We start from the raw sequence: 14,051 nt of genomic DNA, 5'->3' as shown, positions 1-14,051 counted from the left end.
GCTAACCGGTCTATAATTCCCCGGTTTCTCTCTCCCTCCTTTTTTAAAAAGCGGGGTTACATTAGCCACCCACCAATCCTCAGGAACTAGTCCAGAATCTAACGAGTTTTGAAAAATTATCACTAATGCATCCACTATTTCTTGGGCTACTTCCTTAAGCACTCTGGGATGCAGACCATCTGGCCCTGGGGATTTATCTGCCTTCAATCCCTTCAATTTACCTAACACCACTTCCCTACTAACATGTATTTCACTCAGTTCCTCCATCTCACTGGACCCTCTGTCCCCTACTATTTCTGGAAGATTATTTATGTCCTCCTTAGTGAAGACAGAACCAAAGTAATTAGTCAATTGGTCTGCCATGTCCTTGTTCCCCATAATCAATTCACCTGTTTCTGTCTGTAGGGGACCTACATTTGTCTTTACCAGTCTTTTCCTCTTTACATATCTATAAAAGCTTTTACAGTCAGGCTCTTTGGAGCAAAGGAGGATGAGATGTGACTTGATAGAGGTATACAAAATGATAGATATAGTCGACATCCAGAGACATTTTCCCAGGGTAGAGGTTGCTAGTATGAGGGGGTGTAACTTTTAAGGCACTTGGAAGAAGGTATGGGAGGGGGTGTCTGAGGTCATTTTTTTACATAGAGAGTGATAGGTGCATGGTAGAGGCAGCTACATTAATTTTCATTACTAATCCCTTTAATTAATTTTCATCATTAGTTCCCTAAAACTCTGCAAACCTATTTGCAAGGTTTTCCATTTAGCCAGAGCCAAAAGATTTAACTGCCCTGCTATTTCATCATAAATTCTGTCCTTGGCTGTAAGGGACCTTAATTTGTCATCAGTAATCTAACATACTTGGAGAAATGTTTACAGTTCTTTGCACATTCTTCAGAATTTTACTCTCACACTCTATTTTTGTGCTTTCAATCAATTTCTCAGTCAATTTTTGCTGAATTGAAAAGTTCTCCCAACTCACAAGCTTCTTACCTTTTCTAGCAACTTTGCAAGTCTTCTCTTTAGATCTAGTACTATCCTTAAATTCTTTCTTTAGATGTAGCTGAATACTTTTCTTTTATTGTTTTTGAACCAGAAAGGAATGTATAACTGTTGCTGTTTCTACATTTATTCCTTAAAAGTTAGCTTTTGCTTTTGTACCATTGTGGCACATCCTGGATGAAGCTTCCTCATCCATTTATCTTGGAAAAGTCAATGATCCACAGTCAAGCTTGCACAAAGATGGCTTATTCAAAGGAATTCTAACTAAAACTTTATGACATGTGGATAAACAAGAGAAAATCTGCCGATGCTGGAAATCCAAGCAACACACACAAAACGTTGGAGGAACTCAGCTGGCAAGGCAGCATCTATGGAAAAGAGTACTGTCGATGCTTCAGGCCAAAACCCTTCAGCAGGACTGGAGAAAAAAAGATGAGTAGATTCAAAAGGAGTGGGGAGGGGAGGGGAGGGAGAAACACAAGGTGATAGGTGAAACCAGGATGAGGGGATGGAGGAAGTAAAAGAGCTGAGGAGTTGATTGGTGAAAGAGACTGAAGGCCATGGAAGCAAGAAGAAGGGGGAGGAGCACCAGAGGGAGGTAATGGGCAGGCAAGGAGATGAGGTGAGAGAGGGTAAAGGAGATGGGGAATGGTAAAGGGGGGAGCATTACTGGAAGTTCGAGAAATCGATGTTCATGCCATCAGGTTTGAAGCTACCCAGGCGGGATGTAAGGTGTTGTTCCTCTAATCTGAGTGTGGCTTCATCACGACAGTAGAGGCCATGGACAGACATATCACAATGGGAATGGGAAGTAGAGTTAAAATGGATGACATATTGGAATGGGAATGGAACGTAGATTGGGAGATTGCTTCGTCAAGAACCTACGCTCCATCTCATAGAAGAAGTGGGATCTCCCATTGGCCACCCATTTTAATTCCACTTCCCATTCCCATTCTGAAATGTCTATCCATGGCCTTCTCAACTGTTGTGATGAAGCCACACTCAGGGTGGAGGAACAACACCTTTTATTCCATCTGGGTAGCCTCCAACCTGACGGCATAAACATCGATTTCTTGAACTTCCGGTAATGGCCCCACCCCCACCCCCCCTTCACCATTCCCCATCCCCTTTTCCCACTCTCATCTTATCTCCTTGCCTGTCCATCACCTTCCTCTGGTACTCCTTCCCCTTTTCTTTCTTCCATGGCCTTATGTCCTCTACCCTCAGACTTCCCCCTTCTCCAGCCCTGTATCTCTTTCACCAAACAACTTCCCAGTTCTTTACTTCACCCCTCCCTCCTGGTTTCACCCATCACCTGGTGTTTCTCCCTTCCCTCCTCTCACCTTTTAAATCTACTCCTCACCTTTATTTCCCCAGTCCTACTGAAGGGTTTCAGCCCGAAATGTTAACCGTACTCGTTTCCATAGATGCTGCCTGGCCTGCTAGGTTCCTCCAGCATTTTATGTGTGTTATATGTGGATAACATTGTTCTGAACAGTTACTAATAATTTGATTGATTAAAAAGGTCTCATCTGTCATTCTGTCTTTTCAACTTTGTAACAAGTTATTATGATACCACAGGGAGATTCAATAGAGAGAAAAATTAAGCATAGATATATTGTCATATAGCTAAAAAAGTACATTAATCACACCTCCAAACCCATGATGATATAGTTAAATATTTAATTCCCCAAATTCTGGGATTAGAAATACTGACCAAAGGACATTGGTGTAGTGAATAGCACTCTGGTTAAAACTGCAAATTCCAAGCATCTTTTTATTAACTGAAATAACTCCTTTGATTAGCAAGACCGCCTGTGGCACTGTAATGATTCAACAAAAACTGTTACAACACTCTATTACTTTATGGATGTTTCTTGAGTATCAGGTATTGCCGCCACCTGAATTATTACTTCACTTTCAGATACAAAACAAGTTAAATATAATTTTTCCAAAGGTAATTTGTACTTTTGGAAATCATCATCAAGTTTATTTTGGAAAATGGTACGCCACCAGCAATAGTTTTATTATTTTACTTCTTTTAGAGGTGTTTAAAATTCTGCTGCCTGATCCCTATAAGAAACCACAGAACAGCCACATGACCAATCAAACGGTGATTATAAAGGTTCTTTGCCAGTTGCTTCATTTGCATTTGCTTACAACCAGAGATGTTAGTATCAGAAACTGCAATTAGGCACACACTACAGTTCCAGTATGCATATGAAAGAATCATTACCGGATCATTCTTTGTATGTACAAAATAAAAAAACAAATGCTAGTCAAATACAGAGTTAATACAACTGTTAACTTTGCAAGTTCTGCCCATGGTATCATCAGCAACATGTTTCTAAAGCATCTTTGCACGTTGCTGGTTATTCACCAGGTCCTCGGCATTTATTTTGTAATTTGCATAAATTAGTGCTCTAATTTTCAGGGTTGCTTAAATCTTTTTGCTGATAGTTATACTCTTATTGAAACAAGATCTGTTTTCCTAACTTTGTGCCAACATATTAATGATCAACAAGAAAATATGTTGGGATGTTGGATAATATATAGGTCAAGATTATGAGTAATTAAAAAAGATTCTATTCCATATTCATCTGAATTTAAATTCAAGTGTCATTCAAAGCAGTTAACTTCCCTCTGACTATTTCAAAATATCTCTCTATCATCTGTCATCACAAGCTTTGTTGAGTTAAGTGTAAAATCAAGGGACCTTGCAGCCTTTTACATAACAATAATTCAAAATCTAACCTTCTGAATTATCAATGATGGCAAGTAGGTTGGAACTGTCCTTGAAGGTAAGACCAAAGTACAGACTTAAACTTGTCCATGAAATTAAAGTAACAAACAGTTAAGTATTGATTCCAAAAGATGGAAATTAGTTTTAAATGTTTTGTGAAGATTTAATTGTTCTTCAGTAGTCCAGCTAAAGTGTTATAAAAGTAACTCAGTACTTTAAAATGATTTCTTTATTTTTAAGCATTTAGTTTGCAATGTTAAGTCATTACAATTCTTTTGTACCAACATACCTTATAAATGAAGATGTATTGATTTGAGTGTTAGCTCAGTGTTATAAAAAGTCCTTTGTTACACATTTTAATATATATGGAGACAATTGAAATCTATCCACGCTAAGAAGATTACATTCATCTGAACCCAACCATAGTGAACTTCAGATTTAAAGTTATCTTTGGCATCTGGCAAGATCTAATTTATAATGATATTGAAGCATCTTTGGATAACAAGCCAGTTCATTTTCTGGGCCGGTGGTTTTCTTTGTTAGCAGAAATATTTGAAGTGCACTGAAGGCAGTTTTCAAGGTCATGATAGACCTTGGCATTGTGGGTCATGCCACTGGCAATCACTGAGCTGTGGTAAAGAAAACCAACCAGGAATGTTAGCTTTATTACATGCAATGTTTCACATGTCACATGCACAAGAAAGCATAGAACAAAGGAGGTCTATTGGGGCTTGTTACTGCTGATACTGAAAGTTAAATAACCATTAGTAATAAGTTTTATGAAAAGATGACTCTTTTACCTTGGGTTTTCAGTAGTATAAAGCAAATGAACTGCTTTGTTGTCATGAGAATACTTGCGGAATCCAAACTCATGAAACTAGGGAATGCTTAGTCTGGTGGCTATGTTCAAAGTATGTTGCAAATTTAGAGATTAAAAAGTTGGTCTTTCATAAAAGGAAGTTAAACTGACTTTCAAAGTAGTCACATATGGATACTGCAGGTTGTGACATTTCTTTAAAATAGATTGTTCTGATTTCTCCCTTACATTTTAAAATCCAATCTTGACTCCTTTTGTTCAAAGTTCAATTTATTATCAAAGTACATATATGCCACCATATACAACCCTGAGATTCATTTTCCTGGTGGTATTCACAGTTAATACAAAGAAACAACAATAAAAATGCAAAATAATAGTATATAAATAAGCAATAAATATAAAATGCAGTGTCCTTGAAAGTGAGTTCATAATTCAGTGTTGGGTGAGTGAAGTTGAATGAAGTTATCCCCTCTAGTTCAAGAGCCTGATGGTGGATGTGTAATAACTGTTTCTGAACCTGGTGGTGTGGGTCCTGAGGCTCTTGTACCTCCTTCCTGCAGGGGTCTGTGATGATGGATGCGCCTTTCTTGTGACAGTGCTCCATGTAGATATGCTCAATGGCAGGAAGGGCTCTATCTGTGATGGACTGGGCAGTATCCACTATTTTTTGTTGACTTTTCTGTTTAAGGGCATTGGTGTTTCCATACCAGGCTGAAATGCAACCAGTCAATATACTCTCCACTGCACATCTATAGAAGTTTGTCAAAGTTTTGTGGATGATATGCCAAATCTTCACAAACTTCTAAGTAGAGGCGATGCCATGCTTTCTTTGTAATGGAACTTGTATGCTGCATTCAGGATGTATGTGTTTGATCCTTGAAAACAAGATTCATTACTCACTGTTATTATAGTAGTTAAACTGATACCAAGTACTGGTATCCACTCCTGCATTTAAACATGGAAGTCTATAAATTGACATAATTCTTGAAAATCTCCCTAGAGGAACTTTGGGGATCCAAGCCCATGAAACTAAAAATTGCCCCCATGAAACTAAAAAATACCCGGCCTGGTGGTTATATTCACAGCTTATCAATAATTTAGAAGGGAAGAGTTAGGCTGCGGTAAAACTGACTTTGAAGTAGTCACATACAGGTAATGCAAACCAAATTTTTTTTGCTCTAAATTACAGCATTTACAGTCTCCATTGGAGAAACAGCCTATTCATTTTAAGGATATTACAAAAGAAACAAGCAGAATAATTGTTTTAAGATTTTGCGTGTCAGAATTTTGCAGTACTTATTCTTTGTTGCCAGCATCACACTCTCTATAGTAATTCAGCAATTTCATGTAAGATAATGGACTTAATCACTCTATTGTGTTGCTAGGAGATTTGCTGGATTCTGCTGATACAAAACATATCCCCCAAAGAACCAATTAATTTCTTTGTACAGTGTGGGGTATCTTCCAGTTCTGGACCATGTCTAAATTGTAACAATGTTATTAGCAATACCAGTTAATTAGCAAGTTAGGAAAAAGACGTCTTAATTAATTTACAGAGTAATTGGATATTTTGCAGGCAGATTGAAGCAAGGTTCAGGCTCTACTTTTGGTTTCTTCTTCCTTAACATTCTCATTGTCTGCATGATCAAAGCACAACAGTATAAACCATCCTTATGATGTGCTTGTACCCAACAAGATGACACCGTGTATGGAAAATTATCTTGGCGGTCAAGTCCTCTGGCCTAGCATAATAATCTGATCATTTTGTAAACGCAAATTTCTTTGATTCCTCTAAGCTGTTAGCTCCCATCCTCTTGGGGAGGGGGTGTTCTTTTTACCATAAATTTCATTGACAGATACCACTTTGTGTGTTATGATTGGTTTATCAAGAAAATGGGACAGCAAAAGCAAATGAAGCAAGATTGAATGAATAATGTAGATGGGGAAAAGAATTACAATGATAACTTTGAAACAAATCCATGACCGGTAGCCATGACATCATTAGAAGCAATTTGTGAACAGGAAATAGCATGGATATGGTTTAATACAGGAGAAAGTTATAGACTGAGTAATTACCAGCTAGTCAGCCTTAATAGGCAAATTGGTAGAAGATGTTCCAAGGAATCGCATAAATGGATAATTAAGGAACACTACCAATTTGTGAAATTTTGTTTGTCTAAATTATATTTCTGTGAATGTAACAAAAAGTAGGGTATTTTGTGTAGTCTACTTCCGTTGTAGCAAAGCACTTTATAATTTCAAATGGGACATTGTCAAGGAAAGTAAAAACCTGTGAGAGCCAAGGGAATGTCACAAGTTGGATCCAAAACTGGATCAGTGACAGAAAGCAAAGCTCCTTGGTTGAAGGGATTGGAATGCCCTAGGTCTCTCAGTCTCTTAGTGGTATATATGAATGAGTTAAGCTTGCTTATAGAGGACATGAATAAGAATATCAAAACTGGCATTGATTGACAGTGATGGGAGCTAAAGTGCAGGCTGCAGGAATCAAGGGTTTGGTCAAGCCAGCAAATGGTTCAATGTGTTTGCAATGTGTAGTAGCAGAATGGCCTTAAACTATGACCTTTCCCCAAAGGCTGTCTGTGGTGGCTCCATAATGCTTCAATGTAGTCCTTGACCTTGGAATGTGCCAGCCTGCAATCCTCATTAATTGTCAGCTCCTTGATCTAGATGAGCAAATTTCAGACAAACCAAGGAACATCCTTCACTGAGTTGGTAATGATGCAGGTGGAGTAGGGGTTTATCTCTTTGTGCATTCCTGCTGACAGCCTGTAGAGAACAGAATCTTGTGTTGCAAGTCCTGTGAAAATTGACAAAAGAAATGGCATCTCTTTTCATATAATCTTGACAAATGTGTTGTGTATTTAATATTTCAATAATATTTAAGTAATCTTCTAGATATATTTTTTGATTAAACATTCTTTTTTGTTTAAGTAATTAATTGTGGGTTATATGTAAAAATACATTAATTGTCTACATCATCACACTACCACACGATACGTGCGCACTTTGCTTAAAGTAAAGACGAAGGTACACCCTTATTTCAGACTCCCCGTGTACTCCTTTAAATTAGTTTAATGTTTTGAAGTTACAAAGCGTAACAAGATGAACTTTCCAGAAGGTGGGAGGTGGTCTCATCCTCACTGCAGTCACTTAAAGGGCAGGCCCCACCTGTGCATGAAGGAACTGACAAAAAGGGCCCTTGTTACCATTAGTCCAGACAGATTTGGGGGTTCATTTGAAAATTCTACTGTTGAACTTGAAAAGTTAGTGTGAAAACCATTCAACAGAATTCATCATCTCCTTTTCCCGGTGGGCCTTGGGGACATTCCATGCAACCTGTTGTTCAAGGATCAAAGATATTCTACACAGATTTTCAGGAGAGCCAATTGGTAAATTGTTCAACGGCATGGAGTAGCCAGACCCATTCTTCACATCTCCAAGGATAGATACACCTTGACATACAGTGTCAATTAGTGTTTGCCTCCACACAGTCTGGAGACGCTTGCCTACACACCCATAGACTGTGATTGGGAGACTGACATGTTGAAAACATTTCACCACCCTTCCTTCTCCTTTCTCTGGAGGTTGGATCTGTATTTAACGTCCAGTCAATGAAAGATAGATTAGTCAGCTGCTATAATGCAGGAGTGGAATGTAGGCCACACCTGTGTCATGTGCAGCAACACCATGAGCACCTCACAACTGATGCTCTTGCTCTTTCACATGAGAGGGAGCTGCCACTTCCACAATCCTAGTTTGTACTACACCCCAGCTACATGCTCTGTGATATTCTTCACTACTTTCTCCTCTGCTCCAAATTTCAGTATGGAAATAGACAATTTGGCCCACTATGTCCATGCCAACAATATGTACTCATCTGCATTAATCATGTCTTCCAGTACTTGGCCCATAGTCTTCCATGCCCAGGAGATCCAAATACTTCTGTAGACAACTTAAATGCTATAAGCGCCTCTGTTTCCACTATTTTCCCTGCCAGTGCTTTCCAAGTATTTGCGTCTCTCTGAGTGAGAAAAGATTCCTTAGCTTCCCCTCTAAGTATCTTATCCTTTCCCCTGAGCAAACTACATTGATGTTCAGAGTCATTGAGATGTGACTACAGAGAGGTACGATCTTGAACACCTATTGAGTCTCCCCTTAACCATCTGAAAAGAATTCCAATCTAACAAACTCTACCCTCTAGTTTTATTTACCTATATATATTCTTCATAATTATTTATACCTCAATCATATCCTCTCTTAATACTTCCTCCAAGGAAAACAGATTAGCCTCTCCCATCTCAACTCATAACTAAAAGGCTCCATCTCCATCATCTCTATTAAAGTGAATCTTCTCTGCAATCTTTCCAGCACTATCACTTCTTTCCAGTAGTGGGTGACTAGAACCACAAGCAGTACTCTAGCTGAAAGTTAAGACATAATCTCTCTGCTTTTCCCCAAACAATGAAGGCCAATATCCCATAAGCTGACTGAACCATGTTATTTTCTTGCATTGTCACCTTCATGAATCTTTGAACTTGCATTCCTCTTTTCCTCGATACTCCCTGGGACCCTAGCGTTCATGGTCTATGTCTTAGCCTTGTTAGTACACCACAAAATGCATCACCTTACATTTATATAAGATTAAATTCCATCTGCCAGTTCTCAGCTCATTTCAACAATACATCAATATCACCCTGTAGCCTAAGACAACTAATCATAAGATCAACAACTCTTTGTCATCTGTGAACTTACTGATCTTGTTTCTTACATACAAGTTCTTATCATTCACAAATATTACAAACAGAAAGGGTCCCAGCACTGATCCTTGTGGAATATCACTTGTCACAGGTATCCAATCACAGAAACAACCTTCTACAGTGACACTGCTTCCTAGTGTCAGACCAACTTTGGATTCAATTTACTAACTTGCCCTGATCCCATCACTCCTAAACATTTGAAACAGTCTTCCATGTGGTACCTTGCCAAAGGCCATATGATCACCATGTAAACCACTGGACATCTGATCCTCTGATCAAATCACTTGTTATCTCATCAAAAAATCAATCAGATTGGTTAAATAGATCTGTCCTTCAAAAAGCCAGTTAGACTATCAATAATCCTGTCCCTCAAAATGCATTCCAATAACTTCTGTGCTGCTAATGTTAGGCTTACAGCTCCATAATTATCAGGTTTTTTTCCTGCTTCCCTTCTGGAGAAGTATGACTACGTTAGCTGTCCTTCAGCTATCTGCTTCTTATTGTGGCCACTGAAGATTTAAGTCTCAGTCAGAGCCCCAGAAATCTCTTCCTTTGCCTCCTATTGCAATCTGGGAAAATCCCATCCAACTTTAAGCCCTCCTCTCCCCTTTCCTGAATCCTCCTACAATGTCTACTTCCTTTGTGAACACTGGTGAAAAGTGTTCAAGATTTCATTAGTATACTTATAAAATGCCTTCAGATTTTCCTGAATCTTGTCTGTCCCCAGTAATATGTTGTGACCTCTCTTTGCCTTCCTAATTTCCTTTTTAGGTGGCCCCCTACACTTTTTATACTTTTGACAGAACATCCCCATCTTTATTCTCGATACCTGTCGAGTATTTCTTTTTTCTTTCTTCAGCCAACCCTTGATATATATCTCGGCTTCAATGTACTTGTTCCCTTGATTTTCACTCTTACAGATCCATGTTCCCTGTACCTTCAGGTAATGAGACCCAACAGCAGAGGAAGCAAGTGATCAGGACCAGTTGTTAAAAGACATAGCTTCAGTTTTACTATACTTTTTCCTTGTTCTTGAGGTCCTTTCAGACTGCGTGAAGGTGCTCATCAAACTGCAGGTTGACACTGGATCTGAACAGTAGATTGATGTCATCAAGATTGGCTTTGTTTACTGTAAGTCGTATCTCCGAAGAGTGGCAGAAGAAGAAAAGGCAAATTATATTATCTTTCATTTAATGGTATAGAACTGCAGGCAAAATCCTCGCATCAGCATTGCAGTGCATCTGGCTAAAATGGTCATGAAAACATCAGAGAAAGGGAAAAGAAACAAATGAGATGGAACAGATGTCTGTATAACTCGCATCAATGTCCAAAGTTGTGGCATGGTTGATTTTTTTTAATCATTCCTTAATTCTTCAGATTCTTGAGTGTCCTGTGTGAGCTCTCAAAGTATTTTCAAAATATATATTTTTTATAAATAAACTATATGTTATGCTTGACGCCTTTTGAGTTTGATGTTGAGTGTTTTTATGGCTTGAAGAATCAACTTATAAAAGCACAGTAGATAGTAAAAAAAAAGGGAAGTTACTAACTTCAATGAAATGTTACTTGATTTTTGCAATGATACAGTGGTGATTTTCCTACAACTGCTTCAACATTACCTAATCTTATGTGTATTCCCAAGAGCTCAAGCTGCCCTATTTCTAAGTATTGGATCCTTCAGAAAACCAACACTTCTTACAAAGAGGTATAATTGCATAGGGCTTGTTTCTTGCAGATTCCATAAAGCTTGAATTCCCTGCATATTTCACTGAGGAAAATTTTATAACAAATGAGACATAAATTATATTTTTCACCACAGACGAAGACAGAGGTTCATTAGCATTTGGCATGACTGAGGCTGGCTGAAAGTAACAATGCATTAGCAATGTCATTTTGCTTTTGGGAACTGAATTTAAATCCAGCCCAAACAGAAAGGATGAACATCTCACTTTCTGACAGCTGGAATGGGTCAGAAGTGAAGTTATTGCTGGCAGGCTCAATCCATTTTGCAGTGGAATGAGAGCAGAGCACAATTTGTCAGGCTCATTTTTGGAGGCCCAGTATAGTGTATGGAGAATAGAAATGTCATGCCAGCACAGTAGGGGAGGCACTAATATGCAAACTGAAATCTGAAGAAAACTGGCAAAACTTGAAGGGGATTTCTTATGAAAACTGCATGGCATTTCATTTATTTATCAGCAAAAGTTCCATTAAGTTGATCTTAATGTTTTTTGAAAGGCAAAAATGGGAGCTTTCTAATCTAATCCCAAGCCTTTTGCTTTCAGATTGGCATACAAGAAATAAAAGCCTGTCTGTCTACATAATTTAGAAAGAATTATTCACTGATGAATATATCCCAGGACTAACAGACTTTTCAGGTCTCCTAAGTACATATACCCATTGTGGGTAACAATTATTTTTTTAACAAGAGGTGAAGTTTTGCAAATAGTTGTGATTTGCTTTTGTGGGATACTTGAAATGCTGAAGTGCCTTGAATCTAAAGTATCCTTTACTTCAACGCCACATTTTTGCTTAAGAGCTTGCCCTTCTGGGACGTGTCCAATTTACCTAATTTCACACTTCTGAGGTAATCCTGTGGCAATTTTCAGTCTCAATCCCAGTTGACCAATTATTACAGCATACTATTAGTCATCACATAAATCTTCAAGTAGTATAGCAGCCATTTTATTTGAGGCCATTTTCATTAGTGTGTGGATTATTTTTAATGGGATTGCAACTAGACTGTTCTGATACTAAGCCAGATAATCAACCACTCAGTCTTTGTTTCATGTCATTTTTGGAAATTCAATCCAACACTGATCTGGTCTAACACATGTCGTATGCTGTAATCCTTTGAATTAGAAAGTCTTACCACATTTAACTAGCAGCTCTGGTAATTAGGCAAGCCTAAACTATCTAGATTTTAATTGCACTGTGCTGAACTGAAACTCTACGAGGCTAAGTTCACTGTTTAACTAAAGTTTGGGGCCATTTATAGTCCTTGCACCAACCTCTTGCCTCTCTATGCTACCACAAACTCTCCAATATTTTACTAGGATGTGACTACTTTCCTGACAATTCCCAAAACTTTCCTTTCATCCTCTTAGAACTCCAGTCTCAACCACATAGCCTCTCCCTACTACCTCAATCTCACTGTCTCTTGCCAGTTGAGAGCACAGCTCTGACTAAGCCTCTAATGCCAATCAGTCGTACACTTAGGACTCTGATCATCTCTCTTCCTCCACATCTGACCTTGTATTTTCCTTTGCATGTTCTGCAACATTGTAAAGGGAAATGTGTGACAGCTGAAAAAGTAGCACCCACACTCATTAAATTTACAGCAGAAGACCAAAATCCAAATAATCTTTGTGGCAATCTCCATTTTGTACATCTCTCCTTCGATATTGCTCCTTAAATCCTGTTTGAGTCCATGGTCTGGTTCTTGTGGCTGACAGTAAAGCTAACAGCACTTGCCATTGACTTTACTGAAGCTGCCAAGAAAATTTTGATAAACTCCACTTTTCCTAGGCACATATCTTCAGTGATTTCTGGGGATGCTGCAGAACTGGTGACCCTGTAGAGTAACAGGTAAATCACTATCAGAGACCTCTCCTCCCACATTAAACAGCACACTTCAGAAATACAGTAGTTGTCAGGTTCATGGTGAAATGATAATGAATTCCTGTCAATTCTGCCTTAATTAGAACTGCAAAATCCAGCCTCAATATTCTGTTGTCAAATTTCATAATTTCTCTGAAGTATCTTTGGAGATGGCTACCTACATTAAGAGTGCAATATAAATGCATATCAGTATGCAATCTGGCAACACACGAATTTGCTTGAAGAGTCACGTTTTATATTAACTTATATTGTGCAGGATAGACAGAGCTTTTTACCATTGTTCATTGTTTGTATTTTATATAGTGTTGTACAACCAGGGGGTACATCAAAGTTTTCCATTGTAGTTGTGTTACTGACTGTACAAAACTCACTATTTTCCTTCAAAGCATTGGTAAGAGCTTTATAACTTGGATATACTTCAAGTAGTATTAAAGGCAATTTATAAACGGCAATCGAATATTTGCAGCAGAGGGAGGATTATAAGGAGAAAAAAAGAACAAGAAGATTATCTTTGAATCTTGCTACATTACCCAATGGAGTAAAAAGCTTTGAAGTTCTTCAACTTCTGTTGTAGTCTGATCACACATTCACTTAATACTAATGGTGGACCATAATGTTTCATTCTCGATGTCCAAAAATAAATAACATTCTTTTTCAGTAAAGCTGACATTTCAGAACTCACCTCTGTACCTATCTCTGTAAAATTGCCATACACAATCTATCTACGAAAGTTATTATGCTGCCTGGTATGACAGGGTTCCTGTTTCCATGAAGTCCTATTGCTGAAGTGGCAGTAATGATCCCAAGTAGAATAGGTGATTATGGAAATTTGGCCTGAAACATTCAACTGGAATTCTGACATGGTCCAGAGTGTGCTCAATCTGACTGGTTGTGCACACTGCCACATTTAATTATACTGGAAGTCTCCATTCTGCAGCTGTCAAAAACAGTTCCCTCGTTTTAGATGTGTCCAGTCATCAGAGACATTTATGTTCAGATTAAATATGAATAAAATACAATTATAAATATAAATTATTTTTAAATGTACAGAATAAAGCAAAATAAATCCAAAATGTAACCTGAACTTTCC

The 14,051-nt window shown here is 38.2% G+C and overlaps 1 protein-coding gene across 1 annotated transcript in view; it reads left to right on the top strand.

Moving 5' to 3' along the window:
• The window catches only part of micu2 (mitochondrial calcium uptake 2), a 428,019-nt gene that overhangs the window by 329,493 nt on the left and 84,475 nt on the right, over positions 1-14,051 (top strand). The gene's annotated exons all lie outside the window — the stretch shown is intronic.

This window comes from Mobula hypostoma, chromosome 7 (genome assembly GCF_963921235.1).
Source record: "Mobula hypostoma chromosome 7, sMobHyp1.1, whole genome shotgun sequence".
In the NCBI taxonomy this organism is placed as follows: Eukaryota; Metazoa; Chordata; class Chondrichthyes; order Myliobatiformes; family Myliobatidae; genus Mobula; species Mobula hypostoma.
The sequence above is the reverse complement of the archived record's forward strand: the minus strand, read 5'-3'. Positions and strand labels throughout refer to the sequence as shown.